Genomic DNA, 10909 nt, shown 5'->3' on the forward strand with positions numbered 1-10909 from the left:
GTTCTCATAGCACCAAATGAAAGCTACAATATCCTTGTATAAGGCCCTGAAATTTTATTTCGTTTCGACATTTGATTACTGAGATATCTTACGAAGAGTATTTCAATAAATTCTTTTTTATTAATCTATTCACTTACTTGTTATCTTGCATTAGTTTTTGACCAGTCTATGGAAAATTATTTTACAATAAATAATGCTGACAAAGTGTATTGTTGTTTTCAATAAAATTATAAATAACAAATTACAAATACACGGGAATTTTATGAAAGCTAACAATATGTTAAATGAAAGCTTTGAATTTATATATTGTGGGAAAAATGCAAGAACCGGACAGCGAAAATAACTAGCTAATACCAAAACTGATTAACTTAGTAGATACATCATTTTTGATGATGATTAACTTGGGCTTGTTAGGGGAGTCGAGGAGTCGAGTCAAGTACAAGACACTGAAGACGACCTTACAGTTGAGGTCGAAATACGTATCTGTCAAAGGATGCAAATTCTTAGTGGAATTCAAAGGAACAGTACTTAACCCGATTTTCTTTTTAGATATATCATTTTTGTCCTTTTTGCACCATAATCATGAATACCGAGTGCTTCGGACCTAATTTAATCGACTGATTAAGAGATATTAGACAAAGTATATCTCGCTGATGTTCTTATCCATTTGTTAATCGATTCAAGATCTTTTGGCATCTAACAAAAGATGCAATATTCCAGAATATGTAAGCTATTTTTTAAAAATTTCACACAAGATTCCAGAAGGTGTCTGGCATTTCTGGTAGTTTAGGCCATTGTTCATGATGTTATTTTGGAAACCAATCCCCTAGATGCCAAATCCACAATATTTTCTAGAACTTTTGGTCCATCACACAAAATAAATATGTTAACCCTAAAAGGGATACCTGGGGTCCATTGGACCCCAGGCGCCTTTCAGAGCTCGTCTTTGATGGAACACACTCAGCGAGGTGACGAAACTGAGACCATGAAGGTATCCCTTTTAGGGTTAAATACAAATAATACAACAATAGTTTTAATAAGTGTAAGAAGGGTTCTGTTCACCATAGGTGGATTAAATCGGGTTTTTTCTCAAGAGCTGGTTACTCAGTAAGTAACTTGGAGTAACCACGATAACACTGCTGATGCCCATGTGATCCTTGCTGTAGTAGGTATTGAATGTGGGTCGTTTTAAAATTCTAGTACATAATTAATAATTAATATTATTATTAAAAAAAAAATTAATTATGTAAAATTTTATTCATTTTTCCCTGATTTTTTTTTCAATGGCACAAACACCACATCACAAACAAGAGTTCATAGTTTTATTTTCAATCTTCTTGCACCCTCTCTATTTGCACGTGAGTTCTCCTAATGTCGTATCCATCCCGGGCAATGGCATTGACAGAGACTAAAACTTTCGCCGTGTCGGCCGTTGGATCTATGGTAGTAGGTAACATTATTAGATACATTGTGTTTCGAATCAAAACTCACAAGCAGAATGTACCCACCAACTATCAACTTTACGATCATTTCTGTCAGTCCTATACAGTACCACACTTGTAGATCCACGACCGATCTTACTCCGGCAATGGAGCTCAGTTGGTCGCGCAGTTGTGGAATTGAGATGTCCATTATAATATCGTAGAATTTACAATGTTGTTTTGCAGGATGATTGATACAAGAACACTATGAGATTATTCTGAAAGAAAAGCAAAACAAATTCGCTATAATTCGGTAGCCTTCGTTGGGACATTTTCACTTCTTACACAGTTCGGCTTGATGAGCTTCCGATTGGTATGGAATGTCGTTTTCGAAAAGTGTTTGAACGTATTGAATTTAATAATTGAAGGATGATAACTAACGATCAACTGGACTGACGGTGACACAATAGAAGCTTTGAACAAGCAAAGATGATCAAATAGCAACAAAATGGAGAGTGGTTCAAAAAGATTTGTTTATAACAGTGTTTCCCAACCGCGACTGCAACGCTTAATTGTTAGGGGAAAAATGAGCCACGTAGACGATGCGATAAGTGTACTGTTATTCAGCAAGGCCAAGCTGAGGGTGACGGATTCGACTCACGGTCAGCCCACAAAATTTTCTTGACTTTCTTGGGCATACAGTATCTGCGTACCTGACACACAATATACACATGCAAAAATGGTCATTGACAGAGGAACCTCTCAGTTGTTACGCATAGAGCACTAGAATGAAAAGCAGGCTTTGTCGCAGTTGAGGCGTTATGCCACGCAGAAGAAAGATAATATGTGGTCATATATGTAACACTAAGGGTATGCGGTATACCGAAAAGTTTCGCCAATTGTACCTCGAAACGAAATTCCGCGGAATTCCACGGAATTCAACTAGGCGAAATTTATGATTTTGAATTTCGTTTCGTTTCGTCAAATTCTAAAAATTTCGCCTTCAAAAACTTCCTTTTGACGAAACAAAACGAAATTCCGCGAAACTGCCAAATAATTTCGAAAAAAAATCAATGTAAATGCTAATCGTTTAAAAATCTTCCTCAGTTACTTAAAAGTATTAGAAAAATATCTTGAGAACACTGTTTACCTTGGATCTACCATCTAAAAGCATGGCATTCGTCTCCATACCAAATTCCCGACAGAAATATTTGAACTGATAGGATAAAGGATAGAATAGAGGATAGAAGATAGTATATGTTCTAAGCCTGCTTCGCTGCATGTCTTTCCAATCACGTGTAAATGCGCTTTGATTGTTCTAAGAAAAGCAAGATGACAACAGACAAGGGTCGCGAGACTCAAACTTGGGAAACGATGCTTCAAGAAAACATTAAATCACACCCAAGAGATATCTTTGGGAAAATATCTTTGCAAGTACAAAAAAAAAGGTGGAGACGCAGTTGAAAGAAAGTTTTTCGACTCTGGAAGGAGTATTTTTTTTTCAAAATTCCGGAAAAAAACATAAAGGGACTTCTGAAATATTATTAAATTTCCATGAATTTTTTAAAGCACTTTAAGATTTATTTTTGACAGAAAGCTAGAACTAAATTCCTAAAAAATGTTCAGCGGATTTTCAGGAATGTTTTATGTGTATGTTAAGTGCGCCACAACGATAACCCAAGCAGAGGTATCTAAAACCCTCGATACGCCACTGCGCGATGCCCTAGCGAATAAAGGATGTCAATCGAACGTGTCTGACAACAAAACTTCTACACAATCGCAGTACATGTAATTCGACAGTGCCAAAATAAACAACGGTGAAATAGTTACGAGGGAAATTGAAGATCGAACACTAGAAGTAAGAACATATAAATATTTGTTTGTAATTAGTTATCAGTAACATGGATTGTATTTTCATAGGAATTTAATAATTATATTCACACTGGAGTAAATTATCAAATTTCGTTCGACTCTTCTATTCTACATTCCCGCAACAGTGTATTTTAGTAAGATACAATGACAAACGCCGCGTGCGCCGCAGCAAACTTTCAAATTAATTCCGGTAAAATAACGTTCGTTAGCTCCATCTTATCAGCTTATTTTCCAACAAGCCCTGGCCAGGAATGGAGAATAGTGAAGATTGCAGCTGAGCAGACAGAATTGCGAAACAAACCTACTCGTAAACCACCGTGGCCCGAGAATACTCGCACTTCTTTACACATGAGTAAGCGAAGCTGGCACGCACTCGCCTCCCTAGTGAATATTTTAGCCTAATACAGTGAGGACCCGATTTTGTCAGCCCCATTTCGCGACAAACTTTTTACTCTCGTTATTTTACGGTCAATTTTTAACCAATTAATTCATGTTTATCATCATAGAGAGGATAAAAAATTAAAAAAAAAGTTCAGGTTTCTGAGGAGATCAAATAATGTGTTATGAAGAGGGGCTGGCAAAATCGGGTCACTAATGTATACTAGAAGAGGTTCTTAAAACCATCATTATACAAAAATAAAAAGTTTTAGGTTTTAAGACGGTTTGAAAAGCGGGTGGACTCCAGACCTATCTGGTACAATTTTTGGCTGAATTGCTAGAGATGATAAGAGATAGTGTCCACATTTAAGAAGAATATTCATCAAAATTAATTTATATAATGAGCATTTGTCACAAGATTTTGCAGCTACTTCCAGCAGAGTGTACTGAATCATCATGCATGAAATTGTAGAATTTCGTCACAATTCTTGTAAAAAAATATTAAAAATTAGGAAAGAAACTTCGCTTAGTTTCTACAAATATACAGAAATCGTTATTCATTCACTAATGAGTTCCGCCCAAACCCGTGCACAAGGGAGGGGTTTTGGGGGTTAAACTCCTGCCATTGTCGATGTTCCATACACTAGGTGCCCCTCCGCTTTTTGCCAAAATGAGGAAATACCCCTACCTTGTCGCCTATTCTGTGCATGGGCCTGGTTCCGCATACAGTCAGGTTTTTTTTTACGCGGTTTTGATTTACGCGGCCGCGTAAATGAAAACTCCATACAAAAAAAAATCATCGTCTTATTTTTGCATGATTCGTCGAGAAATGGTGAGACTTTTTTTACGCGGTTTTTCGAATTTTGAACTGAGTTTTTTTTTACGCGGTACGTATCCCCCGCGTAAAAAAAAACCTGACTGTACTATTTTGTGACATCTTATAGGGTGTCAGGGCCCATATAGCCGAGGCGGTAAACGCACGGGTATTCAGCATGACCATGCTGAGGGTGACGGGTTCGATTCCCGGTCGGTCCAGGATCTTTTCGTAAAGGAAATTTCCTTGACTTCCTTGGGCATAGAGTATCTTCGTGCCTGCCACACGATATACGCATGCAAAATGGTCATTGGCAGAGGAAGCTCTCAGTTAATAACTGTGGAAGTGCTCATAGAACACTAAGCTGAGAAGCAGGCTTTGTCCCAATGAGGACGTTACGCCAAGAAGAAGAAGAAGAAGAAGAAGAAGAAGGGTGTCCCAGAAAGTATGGGCACAACTTTGCAGCTCTGCCATTTGGGAATGGATGCACAAACAAACTTTATTTTCACACATATCCTACCTCAATGTATTAACATCAAATGCCAATCATTAGAATTTGCATTTTACACTTCGTTTGAATGCGGTAGAACATTCCCTAAAAGACCTTTCAAAGCTTCTGCACAAATTGCTATATTTTTCAATGGCATCGTTTAACAAATTGTTTTCTACCCATTAAATTAAACTCAATGAAAATTTAAACAAATATATCCGTGTATTTCTACATGCGTATCTATTATACAACCCTCAGTTTGAATTTAAAACATATACTTTTGTACCTGAAAAATGAATTCAAACACCAAAATCGATATTTTTGAAAACCCGATTTTCGAATAGTTGAAAACAAACTTCTGAATAAATATCACAGCATGCAAAAAACAACAATTAAATTTCACTTTAAGTTAAATAAATGCTCCAGCTTTCTAAAGTGTAGATTGAATTATTTTTACTCTCGTTCAAACATCCTTTTAAACTCGAATGTCTGTGGGCATGTCTTGTCCAGAAATAGAAAATGCGATTTTTTCAGTTTTCTCAAAATTTTAAAGTACCCGTACGTACAGGCAAAACATTTTTTTATAAAAAATTTCAATCAACCATCTAAGGAATCATATTTTCGAATATATCATGACAAAAAAAAATCGAAAAAAATGTTTCGAATTTGGGTTTTAGGCAAAACCGTAAAAAAGTAGTTTGTGCAGAAAATTTCGAAGGTGTTTTTTCATTTAAAATATGAATACAAAAACCCATTTTAATGTATAATCTCTTTACAGGAATCAATGAAAATACTTTGAATAAAAATACAAAAATAAAGAAAATGTTGTTTGTTAAGAAAATGATTGTATTTTTGTTATACAAAGTTGTGCCCATACTTTCTGGGACACCCTATAACACTATCTATGTGAATTTTCCTTGGTATTCTTCTATTAATTCTATCATACACAACGCTTATGCATCCAAATGGATATAAAATGATTTATTACTCTTTCTATATTTGAAAAGTATTCGCATGCCCGTTTATAAAGTTTTTCGTTTAATTTTCAACATTGCTTCTATGGGGGCCCAGCGTGCATCAGTGTGTGATTGGATTTCGTTCGGGTGCCGGTGTCGCGCGCTTTTGCTTCGGTCGTTCGATTTTTCTTTTTCCCTATTCGGAAATGAGCATTTCGTTGTGTCGCGTCTTTTGTAGCAACACTGAACGATCACCTGACGTGGGTGATCAGTTGTTTGCTTCTCATATGAAGTGAACAATAGTAGGTACGTCAGCTTGCATGTTCGGTCGTGTCATTTGCAGTTAAATATTTGCTGACTAGCTTCCGCGGTTCGATTCGAAATATTAAGTGACCACCTGATCGATTGTTTGCTTTCCGAGAGAAGCGAATAATAGCGTGTTAGATTGCATATTTTGTCGCGTCGTTTGCTGTAAATATTAAGCGACCACCTGATGCGGGTGGTCGATTGTTTGCTTTCCGCGTAAAGCAAACAATAGCGCGGCAACCAGCATGGCACGAAGGTCATATTACTTATCAAAGTGAATCCAGACCCAACGATACCTTTCCCACTAACAAACACTCCTTCCTGCAGCCTTTGGTGGAGTCGCAGCGGTAAACGCGGTCCTTCACTTAACAAAGGTTGTTACTAATACACTGAAGTTTTTTTTACGACGGTAATGGTCCCGCGTAAAAAATCGCGTTATTTAAAAAAAAAATGTCGTAAAAAACCGCGTTATTTCAAAAAACGTCGTAAAAAAAGTCAAGTGACGTTAGATGTGCTGCTGACTATTTTACGCGTGTTTTTGAAAATCGCGGATTTTTTTTACGACGGTTTTTGAAATAACGCGGTTTTTTTTACGACGGGTCTTGAAATAACGCGGTTTTTTAGGACGGACCGCGTAAAAAAACCGCGTAAAAAAACTTCAGTGTATTCCTTCCCTCTTCCAACCTGACTGCAAGGACGTGGCCGGCGCCGTTATTGTACCGTTAAAGAGAGTCTCTGAAGCGTGCACAGTGAGAATGTTGACCACTCCCAGTCAATTATTCAGTTGATTCATTGTGCAACTGTCATTGGTTCGGGTCAATCACGGAATAGCAACCATAGATGTGTGCAGTCAGTCTAAGCTAAGCTTAGCTAAGCTCTAAGCTAAAGCTAAGCTAAGCTAAGCTTAGCACGTGTTTGAATATTCGTTTTTTCTTGGTGGTCGTAATTCGAGAATGTTCTGGAATAGTATACATTTAGGCGCACCCAGTATGAACACAGGCATATTGCCGAGAAGCCAATCAGTTGCGAATTAAGTGTGAACAAGTTACAAGCGTTCGCGAGGCTTGAACATCGCGAAGTGAAACAATCCAAGGTGTAAATAGTAGCAGAGAGAAAAATAAAGTGATTAGTGTCGTGAAAGTGATCTAGTGTTTACACCTTCCCAATCCGAAACCCCTCCCGTTCTCTTCTGCTGTGCTATACCCCGTGCCAATACAGTCCAGTGCTAGTGCTTCGTGCCTAAATATTCTTGTGTTCATTGCCGAACAAGCGGCCAAAATCAATATGGCCGACCCAACTTTTTATTATTGAAAATAGTAGCTCTATCTTTCCTCGATTCAGCAAAAATTCGTTTTAAGGTGGTTTTTGGAGAAACTTCCGAGTTATACGGGTTAAATTAGCCACCATTTGACCAAAATCGAGGGGTCTGCAAAAATTGTTATGGCTCTAACTAACAGGGGGTCCTTCAATTTGAGTAACCAAATGCATTTTCCTTACTTTTTAGCAAGGACTTTCAGAAAATCGAAACCTTAAACATTTTTGAAGACAAGGTGTAAATATTGGGCCGGTCTTAGCGAGAATTACCCAGCTGCATAGGCGCCAACTTGTGACGTAGTTGGGGGGGCGAAGCTCTCCAAAATTGGACAAAATTCAACTTTTTTCAGCTCAATACGCTAGTTTTCTCGTAAATATGCCTAAACTAGATGAACTGCGTCGAAATTTTACGAATTTGGTTGATTTTGAGAGGCCTCGCCCCCCCAACTACGTCACAAGTTGGCGCGTATGCCCAGCTGAGTCCACTTTGCTCCAGTCATGTTTTCTAACATCAATCTTGCAGTCAATGTAAAATGTAAGCACACAGTATCAATTTTTACAAAAAAGATATACTTACCAGATTCCGCGAAATTTTTACGGAAATTTCGTGTCGTTTCGAAAAATACCGAGTGAATCCGGATTTCGTTTCGATCTCACGAAACATTTTTAAATTTCGTTTCGTTTCGTACCGCATCGTCTCAAAAAATTTTCATATCGTTTCGTTTCGTATCGCTTTGATAAAATGCCATACCGCATACCCTTATGTAACACTATCATGTTGCTTAGACTGTACTCCAGTATGTATCCCCTCGGGGCGAGCGATGGTCATAAAAGCCTTCAGTAGAAAAAATAGTGTGCTCGTTACGTGCTACTTATGCTATTCATTGATTCAAAACAAAACTGTGTTATTTGTTTCATGCTCTTTTATTGTCCTATAAAATCAAAGTTTCCATTAAAATGTGTAATCTAATAGACAGATTTTTACGTATGTACATTTTCGTCTAATTTTCATTCTTATGACTTATTTTAATGGTACAAACAACCACATCACAGTCAAGTGCAGTTAGGAATTTACTTCTTCTTCTACTTCTTCTATTTCCTGTATTTTGACACTTCCTTATGTCGTATTGTTTAACCTAACCTCCGTCCGTTTAACCTAACCTCCGTTCCAGCCACTACACTTGGCTTGAGGAGCTTGCTGCTGCTTCTTCTTCTTTTTCTTCTTCTTCTTCTACTTCTTGTATTTTATGTATTTTTATATTACACTTCTTAATGTCGTATTCGTCCTGGGCAATAGCATTGGTAGCCATTAAAATATCCTCCGTTCTAGCAGATGCATCTATAGCGGTAAGCGATATATGAAATTTTTATGTTCAGAATAAAACCACCAGCAATAGGTTACTCACCAACCAGAAATGTTACGTGCATCTGGGTTAGTTCGAAACACCAAACTTGCAGCTCCATGATCGATCTTACTCCGGCAATACGGCTCAATCGGGAGCGCAGTTGCTGAAGTGGGACATTGGAAGGGAACATGTTTGGTATAATGCGATCAACTTGAGATTGCTCTGAAAAGAGGGGAATGGTATTCAATCATATTATTGTGATTTTTCGTTAGGATATATTCATTGCTTACACAGTGCAGTTTGAAGAACTCTGGAATGTCATTTACAAATTAAAATTTTAATAAAAAATCGCGGTGGCCTACGCTGCTACTCGTTTTAGTTATTGATGGACCAATCACAAATTTTAGGTCACCTAATATCTAACGGAGTAACAAAGAAAAGACGACGAAGGACGAACGACTGGATGGATAATGACATTACATCGAACTCATCCACTGAACACAATAGGGGGCTACATGCTATAATTAGCGACGGCAATCGACGCGCATCAAAACGGAGAATAGATAAAAAGATTTGTTCCAGTGTTTCTCACACGTAGTTAGGCCTCGTCGTTTCATCGATATATGAAGAAAAAGACTCACCGAAAAATAAACTTTTGTATTTATACACTCAATATGGGTATTACCTACGTTGGATACTTTCTTGGTCACAAATCAACTTAACTCAAACGCCGAGCGTATATAGTTTTAGTCCAAAACACGGAAACATTTGCGTCGTTGTTTATTTTGTATTAAATCACTACAATTAACAATTTTTAATTTTTCTCAAATCATTCTATCCTAGTTTTATAGTTTAACCCTTTCGGGACGACTTTTTTCTACACATATTTCGGGAATGAATTTATATTTTTCCAATGGTATACATTATAATACTTAGAGAAACAATGATATATTATGTTCAATATTTTTTTCGGGATGTTCTAGGTCATCCAAACTGTCCTGGAGTTGTAATACTGGAATATTCAAATAAATACATTAATTTACAACATACATTTTATGCAGAACAGGTTTGATAAGACTCATTGAGTCAAGAAAACTATTTTTGACCGATTCAAAAGTATTTCAGATATCGACGACACTCCAAATTGTCCCGAAATACGATTACTTGATCTACCAGATCAACAAACGTTTCAAAGATGTTATATCGTATCAAAACATATCCAAGTAGACCCTCTCAGTCAAAATACTAACTTTTGCTACTGCGTCAACGTATTACAGGTATTCTAGATCCTCCAAAAATTACAATAATTTGGACCATTCAATCTACCGAATCAACCAAGACTTTAATTGTGTCTTTTTGTTATGAAATATATCCAAGTAGATCCTCTAAACCAGTAAGCCAGTGGCTAAGGCTATGGATCGCCATTCCGGGACGGCGGGTTCGATTCCCGTTCCAGTCGGGAAACTTTTCTCGACTCCCTGTGCATAGGGTATCATTGAACTTGCCCCACAAATGTACAAATTCATGCAATGGCAGGCCTTCAATTAATAACTGTGGAAGTGCTCAAAGAACACTGAGTTGAAGCGAGGCAGGCCAAGTCCCAGTGGGGACGTCGAGCCATAATGAAGAAGAAGATGAAGATCCTTTAACCAAAATATTACCTTCAGTTACTTTTTCAATGCATTAGAAATATACCAGGTCATCCAAAATGTACGTGAATTTTGATTCATTCAGCCAAGGCTACCCCTTGACAAGATCTCAAGCATATTCCTAAAGTATGATATTTATTTGTTATTCTATTCTATTCACACCGAATAGTTTTCCCAAACCATTACATTTATGGACTTCTGCGTTTATGGACTTCTGAGAGTTTATGCTGAAGTGCTTACTCTCACAAACAATTTGACGTTTGAGCGGAGGGGCACCGCTCAAACGTCAAATTCTTCTGTGAGAGTAAGCAGGCCAGCATAAATTCGTGAGGAAACCATTGGGCACTGTATGCCGTGCTTACT

The 10909-nt window shown here is 37.5% G+C and overlaps 2 long non-coding RNA genes across 2 annotated transcripts; both read right to left on the reverse strand.

Moving 5' to 3' along the window:
• Positions 1 to 1244: 1244 nt before the first annotated feature.
• On the reverse strand, positions 1245 to 2081 carry LOC115258795 (uncharacterized). Its single transcript, XR_009997548.1, has 3 exons — positions 1767 to 2081; positions 1509 to 1699; positions 1245 to 1438 (listed from the first exon to the last, which is right to left on the reverse strand). It is a non-coding gene; the product is annotated as an uncharacterized LOC115258795 (long non-coding RNA).
• Positions 2082 to 8444: 6363 nt separating this feature from the next.
• On the reverse strand, positions 8445 to 9550 carry LOC115258690 (uncharacterized). Its single transcript, XR_003893758.2, has 3 exons — positions 9188 to 9550; positions 8958 to 9119; positions 8445 to 8890 (listed from the first exon to the last, which is right to left on the reverse strand). It is a non-coding gene; the product is annotated as an uncharacterized LOC115258690 (long non-coding RNA).
• Between the last annotated feature and the right edge of the window lie 1359 nt (positions 9551 to 10909).

Source organism: Aedes albopictus, chromosome 2, assembly GCF_035046485.1.
Source record: "Aedes albopictus strain Foshan chromosome 2, AalbF5, whole genome shotgun sequence".
NCBI classification, from domain to species: domain Eukaryota; kingdom Metazoa; phylum Arthropoda; class Insecta; order Diptera; family Culicidae; genus Aedes; species Aedes albopictus.